At 36.2% G+C, this 27,495-nt stretch overlaps 1 pseudogene; it reads right to left on the reverse strand.

Annotated features, from left to right (window-relative positions):
- Positions 1-1,461: 1,461 nt before the first annotated feature.
- Positions 1,462-20,814, reverse strand: LOC122138053 (annotated as a pseudogene).
- Positions 20,815-27,495: the final 6,681 nt, after the last annotated feature.

Consider the following 27,495-nt stretch of genomic DNA (forward strand, 5'->3'; position numbering starts at 1 on the left):
ATTCAAATATTTAGGTTCAGCAAAAGAAACGCAAACCAAACCTTTGCTTGTTATGTTTTGCTCCAATTAGAGAATAGATTAAATGAAAAGATAAAATTAATAATAATAATAATACAATAAAGGGACAATCATTCTTTTTAAATGATTTTTGTGTTTTTATTTACTTTTTTTTTGTGTTTATTGTTTGACCTTGCAACAGGGTTGTACCAGATTAAAAACTAACATTAAAAAGATAAAAGTCAAATAATGAAAATAAACATAAAGTTCAAGGCCAAATTAGTCAAACTATTATATATTATATAATATTTACATAATACACTATAAAATTATGCCCTTTACATTCAGTTTCATGGCCATTTGAAATCATTTTCAGTACTGATGCACCTAAATAATGTTTAAGATTAGTTTTTATTTAGACAAAAACTGATAATGCAACCAAGAATAAAATCTGTAATATTTAATTTGTTGAAACAATTAAAAAGCTCACTGAGAACTGTTTAAAGTATTTCTTTCACAATGACTATGCGACACATTTGGCTAAACACACAGAAACCATCAGTATCAACACATCTCAAAATGAAGGTAGTTAATGTATATTTGAACAGGATTTGATATAAATCATTATCATTACTTCATACTATATGTGTTTCCTCTAGGAAAATGAAGTATAAACAGAGGTGTATACTTATGCTCATCATGTCCTGCATGTGACCGGGGGAACAGAGCTCATCTGCACCTTATTTTTAATGTAAGAGTGTCATTTCATAAGGTGATATACTATTATCAATACAAACATTATCTGGATATCTGAAGATCTAATTTTATAACATTTATAAAACACCCATAGTAAAATATGCAATACATTGTATGTCTTTAATAAACCCAAACATAAAAAACAGAATATTTCTGGGGTTTTCAATTATTGCCCGGTTATTCATTTACTGTACCCAATAATTATTCAGTTATTTAAATTAGTATAGTTATTTCAGATATTATTGCATTTAATAAAACGTTCATTTGAAATTTGAATATATACAAGATTAATATTTACGTTTTTAGAGAGTTATACAGTATATAGTGATATTTACTGTATAGGCTTGGGAAACAATATGTTATTATTTTAAATATTGTGTTAGATTTCAGTTGTTTATATAGTGGAACTCAGTACTTACAAATCATGCAGTGTTTCAGTGTTTTGCTTTACATGTGAGGAACTGATGATTACCATCTACAGGGAAATGAAACTGTTGCATGCAATCTTGAGAAAAACACACACACACACCACACACACACACACCACACACACACAAACACTCTCACACAAACAACACACACACACCACACAAATATTACAGTGATGAAGATACTTAATAGATGACAACTTTTTTTCCAATCACTTCTTGTTGCATCTACAGTATGTTGGAACAAATAAACAAGAATTTTTTTTTTTTTTATCCTACTTTTTATTTAAGACCTTCCAGTGAGCATCATTTATTCTGCTCTAAAAGTCAATAAAAATATCAAAATGTTCTCAGTAGATGCATTTCATTGGCAGAGAAACAGGTGCACTGACCCGCAGATACCATGTTTATTTTCCTGAAGAATGAGTGGTGAAGAGCTAAACAATGAGACAAGACACAATGTTTCTCCTCCAGACGGCAATCCCAGGACCACTCAGTTTGTGAGGATGTGAACATTGAGATCATTTATTCATCCTCATCATCCTCATTGCCATCATCATCATCATCATCATCGTTGTAGTCGTCATCATCGTCATCATCTTCGTCATCATCGTCCTCCTCTTCATCATCATCATGGTTGTAGTCAGTTTCATCACCAGGGTTGATTCTTCCAGACATCACGTCTTCGATCCAGGTGTCGAGCTCGTCTGCGGTCGGCATGTTCTCTTCATCATCCATCTCCATCCACACACTGTCAGCCTGAGAATCACACACACAAGACAGAATAAGATTTCACAAATTCTTTGAGATTGTGTTGGACAAACACGCTTAATAATCACAAACATCAAAAACCTCCATCCAGCAGAAAAGAAGTTGTGCTTATGAAGTGCATGATGATACTCTCAGACACGGGAGACTGCAGAAACATGACTGAGGTCACTTTAGTCAAGAGAATGACTCGAGACTGGACTTGGATTTGAACTGCATGATTGGACAATTACTTTATAACAACTCTAATTAAATGATTATTAAATCAATCAACATCAGTTGATAACACGCAAGCCCCCACTGCTCAGAGTCTCATGTTTTTTTTTATATATATATTTATAACATATATTTAAACAATATTTCCAGAATATCAACATGATTGCAAATGTCTATACTGATTTTATACAATAATAAGTTAAATAATAATATAAAGTGACATTTTAGACACAATATTGTACTTTTTTTTACTCCAACAAACGTAGTTCCAGACAAAGCAAAAAGTTTTGCATCTTGGAGCAATACATAGCAGTGTTACGTTACTGAATGAATCCGGATTTCAGTGTCCATTCACGATCACAGTCAATTGCTTTGTTCCTAAATTAATCACTGTTTTGAACAAATCACCTGAATTAATAAATCAGTGACTCACTCATTAAGACACTGATTTGCCAACAAGTATTCGATCTTAATGATAGAGATAAATGGTTTTAAGAACTGTTCTTGGATCCTGGGGAACCAGAAATAGTTCTTCTATGACACTGCTGTGAAAACCCCCTGGAGTTGGAGTTGGAGGTGTGATCAGTGGCATGAAAGATAAATGATGTGCTCACGTCCTCGACGTCCACCACACCGATCTGAGGAGACGAGAGGTCGATCCTGAAGGTCTTCTCCCAGTACGGCACCATCTGAGGGGGACACAGAGGGGTCAAGGGTCAAACCTCGGTTCACATACGTGTAAGGAGATGCATTGTGAGAAGTTGCATTTGTAAATGAGAATCCACTCAAACTAATATATATAAATATATATATATATATATATATATATATATATATATATATATATATATATATTCCCCCCCTATATCTATATTTTCTTTTTTTTTTTTAAATCCTTGGAGGCTTTTAGAGCCGATGTGCCCCGCATACTCATTAAACTCATTCAGTTGTCAATTATCTCCAGTAGAGGGCAGCAGAGTCAAACAGACATGATCCTTATGTTGAAGCATCTGCTGAGCATAACGTGTTTTAAATGTAATATACTTTATTGTTTATGCCATTAAATTGATTTTAGGTATTATGAAAATATATATCCACTATATCAACAACAGCTTAGTGGCAAATGTAAAACATGACATTGATAATCTGTTAGGACACAATGTTAAAGGTAAATTGTTCAAAAACATGTTCTTGGGGAAATCAAAGGTATATTTAATGGATACAGTATTATAGAGGTTTGTCATACCAGAGGAAAGTCGTCAGGATCGATCCAGATGATGCTTAAGTCTGGGTTCTCTGTGTTTTCTTGAGCCACTTCCTTCAGGATCTCCAGGAATTCATATCCAGTCTGGTAAAGTCAACATTCAGTCATTTGGAGTCACATTTTTTTTCCCACTCTATTATTATTTTAAACTCAAACCAGTGTTTACCAGGGTCAGACTCCTCAGCGAAGGCCACAATGTGCTGGTGCCATTAATATCATCTTCCTAAAACAGGCATAAATCATAAAGTCATGACCACTGTTCGAAATTCCTATATGTTTAGCTTTGGATACTGGATAGAGTTTGTTTTGTACCCAGATCTCATACATGCTGTGGGGCTCCAGCTTCTGAGAGTTGGTCTAAAATGAGAAAAAAACAGAACTGCAGGTTTTATTCAAGCATCCTTCTGAGAGGACTTAAGAGGGAAACGTTGTGATGTTATATTGCATTTTCATTTTCTCTCCAGCTGTTGGTTGAGCACTGATCAGAGCTCACCTGTCGTGCTCCTCGATGAAGCTGACGATGTCGTCCTCCGTGTAGGGTTTGCGGGGGATGGTGACAGGTTTGATCATGAAGGGCTCGTAGAAATCCACTTCATTCATCTTCAAGTTTAATTTCTTAGCGATCTGGAAACATTCAGACATAACGCAGACCAGGACACAATGAAAACGAGATCATTAAAGGCTTCTAGTCAATTCAAATTATACAATAAACCTATTTTTCTCTACCTAACTGTAAATTTGAACACAGCGTAAAACATTGATAATATCAAGATAAGAGCTTATGACAGGTCTGCCTTAAAGATATAAGTTGTAGTTATAAGTTAAAGATCAATTCAAATCAAAATTAATTCCTTTTTTACTTTCTTTACAAGGCTATTTTTAACATCATTCAATAACCACATATCCCTTTGTGAATGAATGAATGAATGAATGAATGAATGAATCTACCTTGGGCTCAAATGTGGCAAAGAACTTGATGAAGGGATGAAACTCTTCAGCTGCGTCATCATACTCAGTGAAGTCTGAGAAATAACACTGTCATTATTATGGAAGCTGCTTGTTACAAGTATACAAGTTATCAGAATGAATTAAAGAAGTCCACGTGTAACGGCATACTAACGTGAAGATTTGGCGCTCTTGAAGTAGCCCATCTTGATGTCCTCCTCGATGTGATGGAAGCCTTTGAGCTCTCTGTCATTACTGATGATCTCCACAGGCTCCTCGATCACCTGACAGAAGAAGCGCTCAGTCAGTAATCAATGACCTTTAGATGATGATAATCACTCACGTCATAGAGGAACTCCAGCAGCGTGTCGGCCGCCAGCTCTCCGTCGTACTCGATGATCTCGTCATCTGCAAAGATGTAGATGCTCTCCACCTCCAGCAGACCTGCCAAAAACAAGCATCTGAATGTTTCAGAGCTGTTTGAATGGATCAGCAGATTAAAGACGGACTGGATATTATACAGTCGTGGCCAAAAGTTTTGAGAATTACATAAATATTAGTTTTCAAAAAGTTTGCTGCTAAACTGCTTTTAGATCTTTGTTTCAGTTGTTTCTGTGATGTACTGAAATATAATTACAAGCACTTCATACATTTCAAAGGCTTTTTATCGACAATTACATGACATTTATGCAAAGAGTCAGTATTTGCAGTGTTGGCCCTTCTTTTTCAGGACCTCTGCAATTCGACTGGGCATGCTCTCAATCAACTTCTGGGCCAAATCCTGACTGATAGCAACCCATTCTTTCATAATAACTTCTTGGAGTTTGTCAGAATTAGTGGGTTTTTGTTTGTCCACCCGCCTCTTGAGGATTGACCACAAGTTCTCAATGGGATTAAGATCTGGGGAGTTTCCAGGCCATGGACCCAAAATTTCAACATTCTGGTCCCCGAGCCACTTATTTATCACTTTTGCCTTATGGCACGGTGCTCCATTGTGCTGGAAAATGCATTGTTCTTCACCAAACTGTGTTGGGTTGTTGGAAGAAGTTGCTGTTGGAGGGTGTTTTGGTACCATTCTTTATTCATGGCTGTGTTTTTTGGGCAGAATTGTGAGTGAGCCCACTCCCTTGGATGAGAAGCAACCCAACACATGAATGGTGTCAGGATGCTTTACTGTTGGCATGACACAGGACTGATGGGTAGCGCTCACCTTTTTCTTCTCCGGACAAGCCTTTTTCCAGATGCCCCAAACATCGGAAGGGGGCTTCATCGGAGAATATGACTTTGCCCCAGAGTCAGCAGTCCATTCACTATACTTTCTGCAGAAGATCAATCTGTCCCTGATGTTTTTTTTGGAGAGAAGTGGCTTCTTTGCTGCCCTTCTTGACACCAGGCCATCTTCCAAAAGTCTTGGCCTCACTGTGCGTGCAGATGCACTCACACCTGCCTGCTGCCATTCCTGAGCAAGCTCTGCACTGGTGGCACTCCGATCCCGCAGCTGAATCCTCTTTAGGAGACGATCCTGGCGCTTGCTGGACTTTCTTGGACGCCCTGAAGCCTTCTTTACAAGAATTGAACCTCTTTCCTTGAAGTTCTTGATGAACCTATAAATTGTTGATTTAGGTGCAATCTTAGTAGCCACAATATCCTTGCCTGTGAAGCCATTTTTATGCACCGCAATGATGGCTGCACGCATTTCTTTGCAGGTCACCATGGTTAACAATGGAAGAACAATGATTTCAAGCATCACCCTCCTTTTAACATGTCAAGTCTGCCATTCTAACCCAATCAGCCTGACATAATGATCTCCAGCCTTGTGCTCGTCAACATTCTCACCTGAGTTAACAAGATGATTACTGAAATGATCTCAGCAGGTCCTTTAATGACAGCAATGAAATGCAGTGGAAAGGTTTTTTTTGGGGTTAAGTTAATTTTCATGGCAAAAAGAAGGACTATGCAATTCATCTGATCACTCTTCATAACATTCTGGAGTATATGCAAATTGCTATTATAAAAACTTAAGCAGCAACTTTTCCAATTTCCAATATTTATGTAATTCTCAAAGCTTTTGGCCACGACTGTACATATAAAACATATGCACAACATGATGTATCCAGGAAGGATTATCAGCCAATCATAATCCCAACTCTACACGACTACAAAAGGCAATGTTTTAATAATAATGTTGTTCTTGTATCAAAAGATACAGATCAAGAACGCGTTCTACTTATGCAATCTGCATAAAACAATAGATCACTCCACAATCATTTGCTTATTCATGACTTCAATATCTTAAATTTCTAATTGAAAACAATTTCAAGCAAATCCTACACCACTTTTTTTTCAGTGTATTGCAAGGTTTCAGAAAACTGCACAAGTTGTATTAACCAGTGTTACGGAAGTGTTAACACTTTACAATACGGTCACATTAATTAACATTAGTTAATGAATTAACTAACACTGAGCAATACACGTGTTATGTATTAATCTTTGTTAACGTTATTAATAAAATTGCAGCTGTTCACAGCTAGGTCATAGTTATATCGTCCTTTTTGTCCTTTTTTAGAGCTGGTCATTGTATGCTTTCATTATATGGAAAAGAGCAGCATGAATGTTCTACTAAATATCACTTTTTTTTCTTTTTTTGTTCAATGGAAGAAAGAAAAGGATACAGGTTTGTAACAACTGAATACATGAGCGAATAAATGATGACTGAATTTTCGTCTTTGAGTGAATTATTGTAGTATAAGCATGAGGCTAATACATAATAAGTGGACTCATTGTGTTAATCTTTTTTGCACATTGTAATAATAAATAAATAAATACAATTGCTGTTTTACAAGAAAATACTATTTCAGTCTTTCAACTTTCTCATTTAATTCAATGTGTTACTTGTCGTTTCTTTGTGAATATTTATGATTTATTAGCAGTTTCTAAGTGAAAGTTATTTCAAAGTAAATCCGACACCAAATGTTTTTCAGTGTATGATGAAACACAAGACAGTGTAAGGAAATACAATAACAGCTAATCCTTTTGCTACAGAGAAAAAAAAAACAGTTTTCTGTTACACAGAACATTAATTTAGATTTACTGTTCACCAGCAGCGTGTACTTCAACAGACTGATGGCTATCGGAAAATGAAGGTAAGAATTGTATTACAGGCAGAAAACAGAAGATAATGGATCTCAGATGCATTTATATTACCCAGCTTCTTTGCAACAGCTCGGTCTTTCTTTGAATCCACCAGGCCAAATCCAATGTCCTCATCCTCAAGATCATCAAGCACCTGGGCAGCAAGCTGCAGGAATAAGAAAGAGTTTATTGTACTGTATGCAAGCCTAAATCAGAGTCTGTCAGAGCTAAACAAACAGCGCATCAATGCAGAGCATTCAGTCCTTTACTATCTGCGTTAGACCATTCAGTAAAACAGCCATAATGCAGCCATAAAACACACCACCCCAATGAGGCAAAGACAACTCTGTCTCATACGCTATACTCAAAGCCAAACGAGACACAAGGCCGTCAAAGCAAATGCCAGAAGTGCTGCCTCTGCACCTTCTAAATCTGTGTGAAATAGGAGCTGAAGATAGACAAGGGATCTGACCAGTGCAGGGTTTGATCGGGCTCGTCCAAGAATGGACATACGGACACAGGTGTGAATGTGTGGATAATGTATGTATGCCATCGCTTGGGTCAACCGCATACATAAACACACAGACACACCAATGCACACAGACCAATCTACACATGCCTTCATATAGTTGCACTCCTTCGTTTCTCTCGTATACACACATGCTTGAAATAACAGCATATTTAACACAACAGCAACATTCAACACATTAAAAACATGAAGAAGAATGTCATACAAAGTCATTTACCTTCAAGTGTCAAATGCACTGAAACTAACTTTAGATTCCACCTTACCAAAGTGCCAAATCATTTGACTCTTTATAGGCCTTGTTTTTGACTTCACATATCGCAAAACTTTTGCAAACGGCAACTGAATTTCTCACGCCCTCACATTTGTATATAAATGTCAAAATCGATTTACTTGTATAACCCATATTACATTTGAGTGAAATAAAAGAATAACAGAGTAAAAAAAGAAGTGTGCTTAATTGTATTTTATGTGCACATCAAATATAATATATTATATATATCAATATATATATATATTTTTTTTTTAAAAACTACATGCAGATTATATAATATTAAATAATTAAAAGGCCACTTAAGTGACTTAAAGAGAGATGCTTTCATGCATCTTAAGTGAACTTTGTAATAGTCAAATGAAAAGTTTTACTTTAAAGTACATTTTAAATCATTGTTTCACATATTTTGCCATGTTTTAAAGAAGTATGCTTATTTTGATGTGTTGACTAACATACTAAAGCACATGCAAAGTTCTTGACTATCATTTTAACTAAAGTGTGTTATTCAATATTACATTAATATATACAGTTAATATATATTTAAATGCACTAAATTGCAACTTCATTACAAATTTATTTAAATACATGATATACACATTTGAATCGGAATGGCATTAAAGTATATTCAACCTAAAGTACATTAAACTCAGTACATTAAGAAATTACACTTTAACCACATTCCAAAGATGATATATGCAATTATGAAATTACAAAGACGTACTTAAGTCCTACTTAAGTGGGTCAAAAGCATTCTAAAGTTTACATAATTGCATTTATTATAAGTTGAAATAATATTCATGCATTTTTATTGAATTGCAGTAAACATACAGTGTAAACAGTACATTCAGTTTATACTTATATGGTATTAAACTATAATATTCATGTAATAAGTACTCATTTTAAAATTATGCTAAAGTGTGCTTCTTTTTGACAAAAGGGACCCAGGCTCTCAAAATTCACAACAGTAGTCTACTGTATATGATTGATGTGGTATGACTCAAGTCTTCTGTAGTCATACAATAACAAGTTGTTATTCTCTGAAATTCTCACATCATGCACATATTTAAACTTGATGCATGAAAATAATGTTGTCAATGTTGACAGATGCCACTGGTTTCGACTAGCATGAGGGTGAGTAAATGATGGCGGCATTTTCATGTTCGGGTGAAACAGTTCTTTTACATCCCTGACTGTAATAAATCAGCACACAAGCGTCAAAGTCACGTCACTCACAACAAGACACTCCAGCTTCGTTCCTCCATTCCTCTACGTCAGAGTTTGTCCCCATCTATCTGAGCGTTTAACACAGCCTGCTCACGATGTAGACGCCGGGACAAACTCTGCTTCTCTCGAGGGTGAGCGCTGCATTCAAGAACAGGCCAGTAAGCAGACAGATGTGTTAATGGCAGCGACTGGTCACTTGTTGTCTCAGCCTCACAGGAAGTGCAATCCTGCAGAAACTCACTGCGACAGCTCTCACCGGCCACATCCAACACGTCTGAAGGAGCATCATTCATTCTCTCCATGGGTCTTACAGACCGCTCATAAGTCATAAAAGGGCTTTAGGGTGGACAGTGATCAGCCCTAGTGAGGGGGGAAGGATGCTGTTCAGATATTTTGGATGAAGCTTTAGTGATAAGCCAGACTTGAGAAACACAGAGGAAGAAAGAGAGAACAGAACAAAACACAAGTCGTCTGAGGTCCTAAACATACCTGGTACGTCAGGGCTGCGGGGCTTGTTAGCAACTGCAGAGAAAGTTCAGGTGACTTTAGAGTTGAGCATAAAATAACCAACACAGCATAAACAATAACTGCTGCTAGTCACAGTTCTGTCAAAATGTAATGCACATTGGTAATGCTGGTGATTTGAAATATAATTTATTTTTCTTTTTTTTGTGAAATTGCTTTGTGCAAGCTTTGTGCAAGACTTTTTTTGACACTTTTCCAGCGGTATTGTACTGTTATAATATTTGTCTCAACGTGCCACATGTTTGCATATTATGTTATCAACAGATGTTCAGAAATGTGTGATAAAACTAGGCCTACATTTCACTGCAGTTTCCAGCTGAAACAAACAATAGATGGAATAATAATAATAATAATAATAATAATAATAATAATTATAGGTGTGGGGGTTTTTTTTTGAAAATTTTTAGTGAATAAATAATTACACTCAAAAAGGATAATAAACATTGAATTAACTATGACATTTTTAAGCAGAAAGAATGAAATAGCATTTTCTTTCAAAATGTATACATTCATCTTAAATTAAAACTTCAAAAAAAAAAAATTTCCAGTGTAATTTCATCAACTTTTTTTTTTCTTTCACTTTTCACACAAAGCATGATTACAGTGGCAGATTATCAATTAATAAAGGTTTATTTTTTTGCAGATCCTTGCACATTACTATGCTATGAGCTCAAAACACTTTTACCATAGTGCGTGATTTGTAAACTAATACATTTAGATATTTGCACCACATAAGCAGCTCTATAGGCTTGGCTTTTCCAACATAGCAAAATTGCTCAGGAGCGCACCCGGTATAGCATTGCACCTGTGATGTGAAGAGCTTGAAAAAGAGTCCCGTCAAATATGATATTTGTAAAAGCAAGTTAAAATGACATGGTGCTTCAGCGTTTATCTCATGTTTGCTACCATTCAGGTTTTGGATTGGGTTTAGTGTGGGTGGGACATTATTTTTAAACTGCCATGCTACATGCAACAACTTATGTAATAATAAAAAAATAAAAAAATAAAAACTTGCTAGTTTCACATTCACCTCTTTTAGATAAAACTGGGAACAATACCAAACTGTTCACTATTTACAATTAATATAACCCTCCACCACCCCCAATCCTTCAAAGGTATCTAAAGGCAATTCAATCATAAAAGCATTAAACATTTTTGTTAGATCCTGATATTATTATTATTATTATTATTATTATTATTATTATTATTCTAAAATAAACATTGCTCTGTATTTGTGAGAAGGTGACAGCAGAAATGACTCAGCTATGATTCATATTTGACAGCATGTGTTCAGACAGAGAAAGAAGCTTAGAAACCGAGAAATAGGGCATTTCTTTAAACATCAGAATCATTTTTGACACAATCATGGATGTTTTGTGTGAAAGGACTGAAAGGTCGAATTCAAATGACTGTGCTTTAGATGGTAAAGAAAAACTGAATTGCCCAAAGGACTAATTTTCCCATCAAAATGTTTTATTCCTTTTATTCCGTGACGTTGAACATGACCGGAGAGGTCTGACCTTCACTTCAGAAGTTAATGGGTTCAGGAAATCCAAAAAAAAAAAAAAAACCTTTAAATATCTAAATATGTACCAGGAGAAGGTCAATTCTAACCAAGAGACATTCTCAGTTCAGCAGTTCAATGCTAAATGTGTTCTTCTATCTATTCTGTTCTTCTCTCTTTGTGTGTAAGGCCTATAAACACTCAAGGTTTCTGAAACATTTTCAGAACTTCCAAACAAGACTTTGTCAATCCAACATTCAAAATGGACCTTAGTTATCATTAGTTGAGTAGTTAAAGTTCTGCAAATTTCTTTGAATTTCAATTAAAACCTTACCTTCACATTTGAATTGCAGTTTTGCATCCTCGATTTAAATTCAGTTCAATTTCAAGAACTGCACTGGAATTAAACAAGCAATCAATTACATATAAAACTGATGCATTCAGTCCTGATTCACTTAGCATTCACACTGTCATTTTTAACACCTAATCTAAAGATGCAAACAAAACATGAGGATTGGACAGCTGTTATGGCAGTTACTCAAATGAACTGCAATCGGAGTTGATTTTAATCGAACCAAACCTGCCATTAATTAGCCATTGAGAGCTAAAGTGACTGTCTGTCATTTCTTCTGTTGCCATATGTTTACATAGCATCGTTCTCCCTGAGGAGGAGTCTGAAGACCCTATGCACGCTGTGTGGGGGTGTCATGTGTGTTGAGGATTGTGCTGGTGGTTCAGTGAGTGATTGAGTGCATCACCTCACCTCTGATTCATCACCACTGAGCTCACTAACAGCAGCGTCTGTTTCTGTCCCCTCCACACATACAATCATCCGGAGAGAGGACGCTTCCAAAGCAGCGCAGCCCGACTGCAGCTCGCTGGTTAACAGCCATAAAAAAGAGGGATAATAGACGCCAAAAGGCCAACAAAAAAGAATGATGCTTTTAATCTGATGGACCCAAAATTTAGTATCAACATTTCAGTGAACATTTGCCGTTTGAATCCACTTGGGAAATATGAAACGGCTATGTCTACAGAGCAAGACATATTAAAATCATAACTACAATCCTGAAGGCACCAAGACAATATCTAATGAAACTTGAAGCATTCAGCGCTCAATCATTTTCAGTTCAGTTTATTCTCCTCTGCCAGTCAGCAATGCCCTTGTTTTACATCATTATCACATTATCATACCTGATGGTTCTATTCATGCATTTCCTGCGAGTGATTCACTGTTTTGAAATTCAAAATTGGTTCAGGTGTAAAGATGGAAAGGCAAGGAAAGGCAAGGCTGTTTAGCACTTTTCATACACACTGGAAATTCAATAAGCTTAAATAAATAAATGCATAAAACATTTTAATAGTTAATATTAACAAATAAAAATGCAATACAAGTAAGAAGTAGAAACTGAAAAAAAAGAAAACATTTTATTATGAAAATTAAAATGAAATGTTTAAATTAAAATAAGTTTCTAAACTGAAATGAGTATGAAGGACATAAAAAAAGAAGATCAGAGCAGTGTGATTGGATAGAAAAAGGTCATTTTGACTATTTGTCTTACAATTCTGACATTTTTTTCTCATGATTGCGAATTCATATTTCACAATTTGGACAATAATTGTGAGTTTATGTCTTCAATTCAGACTTTTTTTTTTCAGAAATCTGTTCTCATATATTGCAATCGATAACTCTCAATTGCGAGACAAAAGTCAAAAGTGCAAAATACAAACTAAAAAAAGTTAAAACCGCAAGATTTAAACTCACAGTTGCGAGAGAAAAAAATAAAATAAAAAGATATCGAAAGTTTAGTTTGAGACACTTCGTAAATGAGATTTCTGAGCATGTGACACTTCTGTTTCAGACAGTTTTTGTTTTATTAAACTACATTTAATTTCTCTTATACTGTGCTCCCAGCTGCTTTTGTTTCATATTGATGTTGTAAGTTCCTCACCAGAAGGAGCTGCATCATACTTTAATGCAATGATAGCAGCAGTGGATCTCAGATTTTCTGTGCGACCCTGAGTTCCTTTCTGCACCAACGCAGGATTGGAGTCTATACTGGAGAGATGCAAGTGCTCTTAAGAGTGTGATTCAGCTGGAATATGAACTCATAAAGAACACAGAGTGCTCAGGCTTCTCCACAGCAATGACGGGAAACACACAGAGAAAGATAATGAAGCATCTGAAGCGCTGCATCATAAGTGATTACTCATTCATAAAGCCTCGATGGAGTCGAGATGCATCCAGTTCGTCCGGTTTAATGCTTTATGAATATGAAGACTCACATGCAGATGTGAACAGGAATTATACCGGCGGGTAAGAGCATGAGGTTAAAAGAAAATCTGTGACATAATCGACAGGGGAATTATGTAATTGTCTAAAAATATACTCTTAAAGATACCACATCATCTCACAAGTGTATATAATGAAATCTATAATCTATATAATCTATAATTTGATTATAGATTACTTATATTCATGACTGCATCTGACTAAAAAAAAAAAAAAAAACAAACAAAATCCATCCCTTTAAGCCCTTTCAGAGCCCTTCATAAATATCAAGATGAAGGCCCATATTTAATATCGTTAAAAGGATGCACAATATTAAGACAATATTGTTTATCTACCCATGAATCCAGCTGTGCCAAAACCACAACAAACGAGGAACAAAACAGCCATGACTGTCTGATATGAGATATAGTTGTGAAAGGCTGTGTGTGTGTGCGTGCGTGCGTGCGTGTGTGTGTGTGTGTGTGTGTGGGGGGGGGTGTGTGTTGTGTGGGCCTGTCCACATTAATAAGTCATATGTGCCATGAAGCACACAGATATTATTATGTAAGTCTCCACCGGGCGGGCATGAAAAATGCACACGGCTAGTCTATATGTGAAGTACAAGAGAACAACACGACGAGATCAGAGCATGAATGATGCATGGTTTATCAAGTTCAAAGAAAAAGTAAGTGTGTCCTACCTGGATTTCTGCAAAAGTTAGATCTGATCTAAAACAACTGCATGAACAGATAAACACAGTCTGCTTAAGGAAGAGGCCCAACATAGACATGATGAGACGTTCTCTTGTCTTTATAGGCCTGGAGTCCTAGGGCCCACCTTACGAAGATGCCGGAAAAACCACCGAAATAGTTCAACCACAAACACAGCCAATGACATCAAACCTCATTGTGCGATGATGTCACATACATAAATAGCAAGAACCAGTGATGTTGATGTCATATTTGATATAGGCTGTATACATGAGTTGGTCAAAGATGTGATTGATCTGAGATTGAATAACCACTTTTTTTAAAAATGAATGCATCAGTTCAGAGGACTTGAATTACATCTCTGGAGCTTTATGAATTACTTTTATGCTACCTTTATGTTCTGACATTTTCTCAACTCGTGTATTATTTGAGCTGTGAAGATATTTACATTGACCAGCGCTTTTTCAGTTACTCAAACTCTATGAAATGAAGGTGTGAGTTTTTATTAAAGTATATTTTGAAGGTATGTTTCTTCAAAGAGAATTCAGCTTACAGGAGGTAGAGAGCAGGCCTGATAACTTCCGATTACAAAAACTGAGGATTATTTTAGAACATTAACAGTGAGAATTTACATTTTCTGTCAGAATGAATGCTTGTTTTCTAAGCATCCTCTGTCTTCTTTGTGTATCAGAAGGAATACATTTATGCATTTAGCAGATGTTTCTAGTGACTTAGAAAAGAGGAATAAAGAGCAAAGAACCAACTCTTACTGTACATGTCCAAATTGTAATGTCCAGAATCTGTGCTGATTTAAGGCTGAACAGGCGATGATGGTTTGTAATGTGAGTCCAGCTCTTGCGGTTGCTGAAATGACTGAAATAATGATTTCGACTGTGGTTTGGCTGAACTTCTCTGCATTAACTCGGTGATACAAACCAGTCACTGAATTTTTCACAAGGCTAAATTTAAAAGTAATTTTCTTACATGAATAAGAGATATGAATACATCCCACCATTATTCACAGAGCAGGTTAATCATGTATAATAATCACACACTGGGGAAGATCCACTTGTTTTGAACAGTCCTCATCTAAAACCTCACCTGATCATTTCAGCAAACTCCTCTGAGATTCACCCATCGTAATGACAATCACCACAAAGAGAAATAAAACCTTATTAATTATTAATAATACAGTGTATTGGTTTTTGTCCATTTTATTTCATAAAAAAAAAAAAATGTTTTTGTGTTGTTACTCCATGATATGCAAGTGTTGCCATGCTGTGCTGAATATTTAAAATGCTCTCAATGTGCCGCACCATTTTGCTGATTATGTAACAAGAGCAACAAGTTTTGTTATTGGCAGACTCAAATAAAGTCTGTCTAACATGATAAATAATGCATCTGTGAAACAGAACACAGTGTTGTTCTTGGCTACAGATAAAAAGAAACCTTAGCGCAGTTAAAACTCTCTTCCACAGCTCGATTTGAGAAACGAACTTTGTATTTCACAGTGAGTTTTGAGAGGTGTTTGTTTATTGTTTTCAGCAGCACTATCACTAGATGGCACACTTTCAGCTTGAACTTAAGCAAAGTTTGGCTTGAATTAATAGCATATGGGCAAAGACAAGGAAAATGAAGCAAAAACTTGGTAAGTGAGGACAAGAAGAAAGAATCCAAAACTTGCAAAGACAGAACGAGCAACAGAAGAACAGAGCGGCTGAATGTGAGAACATTGGTCATACACGCTAAAATTAGTGGATATGAGAAGGTTGGTAGTTAGCGGTAGATTTTGTTTTAGTGAGTGATGAAGGTATGGGTGTTGGTGATGATTAGTTGTTGGTGTTAATTGGGGCTGTAATTGTCATGATCAAGAAGACATGTACTCAGGAATGTCCTAGATGAGCAAACACTCTAAATATTTATATATATCAGATGTAAATGTAGGTGTCAGATAGTTGTCTTCGTGATGTATGTGTGCTCTCAGTGTGATCACTAATTAACTGATGACATCACAAGAAACACAACGACTCAACTAGTGACGATCCTGATCTATGAGGTCAAAGATGGTGGACAGGACACTCACAAGTCCATTTTAAACTTTGAACAACCTCCAAAAATAATCTGTCACTGGTAAAGCATCGGATATAATATTTGACCCTGGAGCACAAAAGCAGTCTTAAGTCGCTGGGGTATATTTGTAGCAATAGCCAAAAATACAGTGTATAGGGAAAAATTTAAGAATTTATTTATTTATTTATTTATTTTTATGCCAAAAATGATTAGGATATTAAGTAAAGATCATGTTCCATGAAGATATTTTGTAAATGTCCTACTGTAAATATATCAAAACTTAATTTTTGATTAGTAATATGCATTGCTAAGAACTTCATTTGAACAACTTTAAAGATGATTTTCTCAATATTTAGATTTTTTTGCACCCTCAGATTCCAGATTTTCAAATAGTTGTATCTTTGCCAAATATTGTCCTCCTAACAAACCATACATCAATGGAGAGAGTTTTTATTCAGTTTTAAGATGATGTATAAATCTCAATTTAGAAAAATTAACACTTATGACTGGTTTTGTGGTCCAGGGTCACATATTTGATGTAGAGTGTTTTTGTTTTGTTTGTAGTTTAATTCGACAGAATCTTGCTAAAAAAAAAAAAAAAAAAAAAAAAGCTTACTCTACAATAATATACTTTAACGGAACATACTTAAGTTTGAACAGAATGTGACATTTTCAGACACTTAATTTCATGTTAATGTTAATACATGTATTATATATTATTAAATGTATTGTATAAAAGTTGACATTTATATGAAATGCAATTAGCTGAACTTTAGAGTGCTTTTTGACACACTTAAGTAGGATTTAATACATCTTTACAGTTACTTATATTGTCATTGAAATCATGGTTAAAGTACTGCTGAATGTACTGAAAAGCATTTATGGTAAATTAAAACATACTTCAATGCCATTTCAATTGAAACTAGTATGCCATTTATATATTATAAAGTATACTTAAGTGTGTTAGGCAACATGGGTTGGGTAGTTATGAAAGTGTCTCTTATTAAGCAGCTTTTAATGCATTAATTTTGTATTACCTTTAAAAAAAACAAAAACAAACAAACAAACAAAAATCATACTTGGAGTGCACTTTAAGGTCGCTTATTTTTCACAAGGGAACACATGGTGAAAGATCAGTAGCCAACTGCTGATTTTGACTATCCAGACCTTGACCCTTTGATCAAATCATATGCAGGTCATTTGATTATATCTTTAGAAAAGTCCATTCATATCAGTTTATTCATTGCCAAGCCCACCCATTGTGTTGCACTCTTTGGTAGGGTGCTAACCAGAATTAATGTCATGTTCCATCACCACAGCACTTCTTATGGCTCTATGGCCATCATGCATAATACAGTAGTTGCATGAAGTGCATGAACATATGCTCAAAGCAGCAGCTTTGACTCAGTTCATAGGTGTCTGGAGCCACAGCACTGGGGCTTTCTTCACCGTGATATCTTTGGGTGGGGATTTTTAAAGTTGCATAACCACGGGACAGTTACTCAGAGTCAAAATGGTCCAAGACTCACTTTGAGACTCCCTGGAAACCTAGTATAGCTTGATTTAGAACAGGACAGAAAATATCCCCGCTTTCCCCTCAAAACCCTCGTCTGAGTCGTTCACATGTGTCTGCGGAGTCACCCTCACTTCCACCTTTACATGTATTACTGCCATCTCGTAATGTGGCAGCTCATAAGAAACATCCAGAAATCACAACACTAATGCCTTTTCAGTGATGGAGCATTAGCAGGGTCTCGTATGGTTTTCTGTTAACCATGACAGAGCTGCGCTAGCTTAAGAGATTAAACACGCAGCGCCTTCAAACGCCACATTCTGATGAAGAGGAACATCAGGAATAACACACAGTGAAGCTGTCTCACTACTGTTAGCTACAAGAGACACATTGAACCGACTGAATAATAAGGAATAAGACGCTGAGTGCTGTAAGGCTGCAACCTTATAAGAACCAAGGCCAAAAATTAGAGGTAAATTCTCAAAAAAATCATTAAATATATCTTTAGTTTCTCATGACAAATACTTCAACTAAACCTTACTCAGTTCCTTTAAATATGAATCGTCAGATTTTCACTCACAATATGCTCAGTTTTATCATGAATAGTAGCATCTACTCAAGCTAAAGTCAATGACTGATGATTATGCCGCATAAGCAAGCAGCATCTTTGTGTATTGTTAATTGTAGTCCAAATGTATGATTCACCATACCTTCAAGAAAATTTCTCCCAGGAAATCCATACCTAATTTAAGCTCAGCTTGTTATCTTTGTCGGAAACTAGCACAACTATTGATAGCATTTGCACTGAAAATAAATAAATAAATAATCAACTTTGAAACAGTTTGCATATTTTAAGTAAATTTCACTGCTCTGCTCTGATTTTCCTTAGTTGTCAGTTATAATCATCAAAATTAAAAGAAATAAAAATCTGAAATATATCAGTCTGTGAGTAATGAATAATTATAATATACAAGTTTCACTTTTTGAATGGAATTAGTGAAATAAATCAACTTTTTGATAATATTCTAATTATATGACCAGCCCCTGTATATAATTACCTGAACTAACTTTTTGATGTAGAATTTTTTTTATGAGTGTGGAATCACTGTCAAGAATGTCTAAAGGTACCAATGCTGCATTTTTGCTTTTCCTTTGGGGCTTTAACTTGTTTTGTTAGTTTTGTAACTTCAACCACTGTAAGTTAACTTTTGTAAGTCGCTTTGGATAAAAAACCTCAGCTAAATGCCTGAATGTCATGTTGAATCCTATTGGTTTTCTTTGCTTTCTTGAGATAGATTAGAGATATAATATGGATATATCAACATGTTTTATTGCATCAACAGCCTTAGCTTCTGGTTTCATAATGTTTGACCTCTATCATAAATTTAAAAAGACATGTCAAAGCCAATATAAGAGAGCCTTCGAATACTGACAGTGCAAAGTGGGATGACAGACCTTGAAGTTATAGAGAAAACTGCTGATGCAAATAAAATAACAGACAGAAAAAGAATCAGAAAGCCACTCAAGACTTTTGCACTGAAGTTTCTGGTTACTCGTAGAAGGACTAACAGCAGCTCAGCTGAACTGAAAGAGGACACTGCAGCGTGCTTAAAACATCAGCACCTACACGCTTAAAAATAAAGGATCTTTACTGACCTCTGAAGTTCCACAAAGAACCTTTAACATCCATGGAGACATTTTATTGCATAAAAAGATTCTTTGTAGCTGAAAAGCATTATTAAAATGTTCTGCACACTAAAAAAAATGGTTCTTTGGTGAATCAGTGGCTCCTCAATAGAATCACAGCAAACCCCTCTTCAAACTATACTTCAGTATATCTTTAGATGGACTACTTCCACACAATTCAAGTGCATTAAGTATTAGCGGTTCCAATTTAGCAGACTTTTAAGTATACCAAAAGTACAATGGCAGAGTATTTTTATTAAGCACATAGATATGTAAATGTATTTGCAGTATACTTAGCATGGAATAAATGTATTTCAAATACATTTTAGTATATTCATTTTTCACTAGGGTAGAGTTTTGGTACATATCAAGACTGGACTGAAATTCAGCCCCATTTCCCTTGAAACCCAATGGTCCTCTAAAGCCCAGTTCATACATTCACTCGGACCTTCCCACTCATTCTTTCCCACGCACCTCCAAAGCAAGTTCCTCCACTTCAAACTGCTTTCTGGACATGCGGTCCTCTCCAACAGACTTGTGGTAGTAGATGACCATGACGTCATATCTCTTCATCACAGACTTGTAGTTCTTGATGGTCAGCTGATGGACGCGGTCCTTGCCGTCATATTCAGGGAACTCCAGGCCCTTCTCGCTCCAGCACAGATAACCAAAAGTTAGCAGAACCCCTAAAAGCACCCAACCCCACTTCATGTCACTGTTATGCTTCACTTAAAAGGTTTAAAATTTCTTAGATTTTTTCTTTGTTCCTAACTAAAGCCAAACTATTAGGAACAAGGTCCAATTCGTGCGCGCACCACCCTCTCTTGCTCCCTTTTAAAAAGACATATGCACAAGTTGACTAGTTGATGCCTCTCGGGGGTCGGAGGGTTGGGATGATGGCAGTCGATCAAGAGAAATGCTGTAAATGGGTGGAGCCAGATCTGACAGTTTTTGCCTCCTGGAAACAACAGGATCAATCTGAGCGACATGTGCATTGGGTGCTTTCACAGAAAGACAGGATTCCATTGCCATATTAAGTTTTGACCCTTGCTAAAAATAAGTTCTTGTTTGGATGCTGAGAACAAGATGGCGGCCCTGCGTACTGTGTGTTGTGCTGCTGCGTGGTCGAGCCGGCACAGATGAAGTGTCCAGTTTCACTCTGATTCTGCTGGCCAAAGCAAACACTCCCATAGCCTTGTGCTCTACATAGTGACAGGATTTTATCGAGGGAGGAACGGTATGACAATGCCAATTGTTGATAATTATGATTTCAGAACAATGTATTCTCAATTCGAGGTCATAGGTTGGATTTCCAGGGAATGACACATATTGCTAGCAATGCACATGAATGCACTGCAAGTGTCTGCCAGTTGAACAAGTATAAAAGTAATGATAAATCCATAAGCCTAAATCAGGCATGTTTGTGTTTTGTGCATAGATTGTTTTGAATGCATAATTCATGCATTCATGAGAAACAGCAGCAGATAAAGCAGCGAAACAGTCCCTCAGATATTAGTTTACAAAGTCATAGCATTGAGCTGGGATATTAATAAAGTTTGACACCTGACCTCAGCTCTTATATTTCATGTGCCGCCAGCTAAAACACTTTGAGGCATTTGAATGGAGTTATGTGTGGGCTGGGAAGTGGATGCATGGACTGTAAAGAATTTAATTATTTATTTATTTATTTTTTGCTTTCTGCTCTTTGGTAAATGTCCTTTGACACTGATAGAACGTTAATATAAATTTGAAATCTGTGCCAGTGATGATGTCATAATGAATTTATAGTTTAAAAACAGCAAGAGATGGAGGTGTGTGTGTGAGCGTGCGCGCGGGCGGGAGAGAGTATTAGTAGAAAGCACAATAATACCCCATACATCCAAATGTTATGACAGCGCCCTCTTGTGGCAGGGTCTTAAATAAGCATCAGTGGATTAATTTACATCTGTACATCATTTTACATTTATGCATTTGTCAGTCAACTTTATCTAAAGCCACTTGGATTGCATTCACATACTTTGAATAACTGGAAACACAAAAAGCAGCCATTTTTTATTTGATTTAGACCACAATAACTGTATTGCATCATGTATTATTCTATTATAATATATTATAATGTCATATTGGGAAACTGATTGCACGCCACCAAAAATAAAGAGCCAGAAACAACACTGTGAATGTTAATATAGAATATATTTAATATAATACAGATTTTGCATGTGTGCATATGCTCTCAGAAGGGCACTCATCCCCAGATTCTTTCTCAGCAATGAGAAAGTGTTTATCACGTAATGCAATCACATGCAAACACAACATTTGCCCAAGACTACACTACTGGCACAGTGTCAGGAGAATATGCGGACAGAGCGACAAAGGAAGACATTATACATAAGAAAACCTGACATGTTTACTTATGGTTAGATGGTAGACGTTTATTCAAATCTGTAAGTAACACCAGTTACAAATGTGCACAAAGATACAAAGGGCCTGCGACGCCTCTGTTCATATTCTATCAGAAATCTTTTTGTGGTGAATCTTTTGTTGCTTGGCAACTACAAACGTGACAGACTGTTCGCTGAAGTTGGTGTTTGCTGTTGGTTATTGGTTTGAATCTCCCTGGTTGTTTGAGGTGAGGGTCATCCAAAGTACCATCCAAAATACCAGAAATAGTAGTTTAAGAACTGACCATCAAAAGACCAGGTTGACACCTTATGCTTTTATAGAAAAGTGTAAAAAGCAAAGCAATGAAACACAACCAATACTAGGCCTAAACCCATGTCCATTTTATTCTGGAGCAGATGACTTCTGCCCTCGCAATAGCAGCGTTCTTTGCTCCCAGATTCTCTGCTGAGGCATGGATAAACTCTGGCTCGGCTCTGGGCTTAATTTGGTTGGTAATTATGGTTTGACACAAGCAGAGAGCAGAGTTTATTAACCACAGTCTGGCAAATGACATTGATAAACTTACCGGGAATAACGCCGCCTTCTAGTCATGTTGGTATGATCACAGTGAGAAACATATTTCAAGTGGGAAACTCTGGATTTCCAACTTTCTGAGTTTGGTATTGATCGTAATAAATAAAGTTCTCATTTTGAATGTTGATGGTATTTTATTATTTTATTTTTACTTATTTTTATTTTATTTAATTAAATTTTTAATTTAATTTTATTTAATTTAATTTTTTTTTATGGTTGGCCAGTTACATGAGAGGTGAAACATCGGTAAGCTCTACTAGAGATGTACAAAACAATTTTTCAGATTATATTTCATTTCATTCCAGAATATTTATTAAGCAGAAAAAAATGTCAGTTTTGATTTACATAGCCATGCAAATTGTGGACAAAACTGAAAACTATGCAAATGCTTGACATATTAATTTTATTCCAACCAACATCATCTACATCCAAATGCATACACACAGAAAGAATATAGTTTTTTTTTTTTTTTTTGCTATGCACTGACAGTTAATTTCAGAGAGAAAAGAACTTTTGTCTGTTTGCTAAAGTAAAAGATTTCTGTGTAGGATGGCTGTGAATCCCATATTGTTTTGTGTCTGTGGCTTATTTTATATATTTATTTATTTTTTCAGCTCAAATCTAATTCAGCACTTCTTGACCATAGTTCCAGCTGCTGTAGTTTTATTGAAAATCTTTCAGAGAAAAGCGAGAGTGCAGTAGCCAGAGAGGTACGGTGTAAAATGACTCTGCATTTTCTTTGTTTCTCTGTTGACTCACCCCCATTCACACACACACACACACACACACACACACACACACACACACACCCACACACACACACACACACAACCAGTTCCTTTCAGCGACATCACAGAATGAATCCAGCAGAACAGAGCTTTCTAGAAGCATCAGATGACACACAAGCATGTGCTCTCTGTCTGTGAATGGTACTTTCCACAAATAGAGCACAGAATAGGGTCTGAAACTCTTTAAAAAAGTGGAAGATGTTTTTGTACATTGTTAGAGTGTTGCAGATTTAGGCTAAGTTAAGCTGTAACTCTGTATTATTAGGGTTTTGTAAGACTGAAGGTGTGTAGGCACCTATTGTATCCTTTGGCGTTCCTATTATTCCCAGTTTCTTCTTCCAATCTTGAGTCTATGGTAGCCCATTGAACCTCTTACGGGAAAGTTGTGAAATTTGGCACACTGATAGAGGACTGTCTCAACATTAACCACAGCACGTTTGGAGTCTCTAACTCAGACTCTCTAGCACCACCACTTGACCAAAGTTTCACTCATGTTTATGCTAATAACTTTTGAACCGTAAGGGCTAGAAACAAAATTTCCTCTGATTCCTTGGCTCAAGCCGATTCGATTGCACTATATGACATATTCTTTCATCATGAAACTTTTTCCATCATTTTGAAACCATTTTCAAACTCCTCCCAAGGTGTTGCTCCAATTCGACAAAAAATGAACCAGATTATCTTCAGAACATGCCGACAAAAAGTTATGGAATTCAAGTCGATTCGTTCAGCTGTTCTCAAATATCACGTGAACGATTTCTATGAAAAGCATGAAAAAATGGATGTGAGGCTATATATCCACAACGATTTGGCGTACTGAGACCAAACTTGGTGTGTGTTATAACAAGGATGACCTGAGACTACCTGCAGTGTTTCGGCGCAGCGCCACCTAGTGGTCAGGAGATACAAAAAAAGGCTATTTTGCTTATAACTTCTGAATGGTTTAGCCAAAAATCACAAAACTGACCTTATATGCCCTAATGGTACTCGAAAAGTTTTGGGGCAGCACCAGCTTGTGGCCAAAAGCTATAAAAATAATAAAAATAAAAAAAATACAAAAAGGCTAATTACGTTTTAATAAACTGGGCTATTTTAATACAACTGGACTCAATATATTCTTTGAGTCATACCAAGAACATCGATACCAATTATGCAAAAATTGGCCGAACTTCCTGCCTGCCATTTTGATTCATGTTGAAAACCTACTTTTTCTAACTCCTCCTAGACCGTTGGTCTGATTTTCACCAAATTTGACTTGGATCATCTTCAGACCATTCTGGTAAAAAGTTATGGATTTCATTTGTATACAAATTTGAAGCATGATGCCAAAATTATTCTGAGGCTGTATCTCTGCAAAGCTTTGACATATTGACAACAAACATTGTGCGTGCCACCTCACACAGAACACACCACATATATATATTATAACAGTGCCACCTATTGGTCAAAAGTCACAAGCCAATAAATTATATTAGTAGTAGTTGTATTTATGATTTTTCTGCCATTTTGACTAAAATCATCTTAAAATGGTTTTAATTACTCATTGCTGCAGTTGGTCTGATGCTTGCTTCTGTAGTGCTTGGCCCCGTAATTGCTGCTTGCAGCTATATTTGTATTTAGCATTGCTGTAACAACCTAGATACATTCATTTATACCAACAACAAGACACATTTTTATGGGTTAAATCGGGTTTAAAAAGTCTGACAAGTAATGATTTTGTGTGTAAGCAGTTGAAAAAAAAAAAAAAAAAAAAAAAAAAACTGTAAAAATTAAGAAATTTCATTACATAACAGAGTGTTATTTACAACTAATTACATGAAAATACAGAACTACAAATATTATTGGATATAAACATGTTATGACATTTTAATTGTTCAGAAAGTCATAACCTCTGAAATGTAACAGTGAAATCCTCATTATTAAAGGAAAATACAGATTTTTAAATGAGCTACTTTTCATTCTAAGGTTAATTTATGTTACATAAGCAAATCTAATGGAAACATGTGATTTGTGCCTTTAATGCTCTTAATGGGATGCATTTCTGAAAAGAGCCTAACAAACTGACAAAGTCCAAAAAACTCTTGTTTTTCTCGCTCCCTCTCAACCTTCTCTTTGTCGCTGTGTTTCCTCAGGATGTTTTTAGAAGTTCTTCTGTGAGTCTCTTTCTTCTCTGCTCCGTGTCTTGTGACAGGGAAAGAGAACTTCCCCATTACAGCATTTCCTGAGGCGCGCACACACACACACACACACACACACATATGTTGCTTTGATATGTCAGGGTCTCGCTCTCATTTGCATGGACCTGTAGTTTTTTCTTTGCACTTGCATGTATTTTTGCATGTTCACACGAGCCTGAGGTGAACTGAGCATGCATGCATACATGCCCTCGGCTATGATAATTAACAGATAAGTCAGCACATGATGAGCATATGACAAGACATCTATTGTGCATATGAGGAGCAGACTATCAGACAGAAATATCATCTCTGCATCCAGAATCCAGTTGGCTTTACGCTCAATGGCAGACGCACGCGAGTGAAGTGAGTCAAAGCAAACTGGGTCACGGCTGCATGGCGGACTGCCACCGTCAGCACTGCATCTAAATCCTCTTCCACTGCGCTTACAAATCCCTTTCAAAGAGCAAATTAAAAGCCAACTTGGTGTTAATACTACACCGATACCAATGGACTTCATTCTCCCCAGCAAGAATTTGCATTTCCAATGCACCAATAACATTTCCATAAAACTCAAATGTAATATGCAAATGTTACGATATGAATGGCCTGATGCACCGCACCGTGATTAAGTGTCTGAAGTCTCTCTCTCTCTGTGTTTCATTTTAATGAAGACATGCAATCATGTTCTTTATTAAAGTCTGCAATGCTTTTGCACTCTCTGCTCCTCTGATTTGCGATGTATTAAACATTCACGAATGTACAGTCGATATGGGATGAGTATTTTGTGGTAGGTTTATAGTCTCGAGAGAGCCGTGCAGTTTAATCGTGTCTATATAACATCACAAGGACAAGTTAACATGTGGCGGAAAAAAATGCAATAAACAGACAAGCAAGATAGATAGATAGATAGATAGATAGATAGATACTGTAGATATAATATTAGCCTATTTTTAGCATGTTTATGTTTACCTTTATTAAACCAGGAAATTAAAAGCTCTTGAGATTTAAAATCTCATGTACAAGAGGGTCCTGGCCAAGATAGGCAGCACATTTAGTTACACATAAAACAAAATACATTCGTTTACATACACAGAAACATACACAAATCACTCAAAACATTTACAATCAGGTGACGCTACAAATATATCATTTAAAATACATTTAAAATCATTTAGTGATACCAACTCTTTTAAGCATAACTTATCTTGTAGTTGATTCCTATCAAATGGAGCAGCTCTTATTGCTTAGATAGATAGACAGACAGACAGACAGACAGACAGACAGACAGATAGATAGATAGATAGATAGATAGATAGATAGATAGATAGATAGATAGATAGATAGATCTTTTGTTGTCATATGTTGTACATCAACTTTACTGCCCCCTGTGGTCAGATGCAGTACTGCTTGACATTCCTCTCTCCTCCCAAAAGTGAACCACTGGAATTCTCTTTAAATGAGTTTAAAAAATTCTTGTCATACTCTAGTTATTTATTTTAAAGATCGGTAACGCTACTTAACGTTTCGTCGGTTGTGTGTGTGTGTGTGTGTGTGTGTGAGAGAGAGAGAGACAGAGAGAGAGAGAGAGAGGATGTGGGACTGTGTGGAATAAAAAGAGGAGGGATTATCTGACCGGATAGCAAAGTGACATCAGGCCCGAAAAATGTGTGTGTGTGTGAGGCTGCAGATTCAGAGAGCGTGTGACTGAGAGAGAGAGAGAGAGAGAGAGAGAGAGAGAGAGAGA

The sequence above is a fragment of the Cyprinus carpio genome, chromosome B7 (genome assembly GCF_018340385.1).
Source record: "Cyprinus carpio isolate SPL01 chromosome B7, ASM1834038v1, whole genome shotgun sequence".
In the NCBI taxonomy this organism is placed as follows: Eukaryota; Metazoa; Chordata; class Actinopteri; order Cypriniformes; family Cyprinidae; genus Cyprinus; species Cyprinus carpio.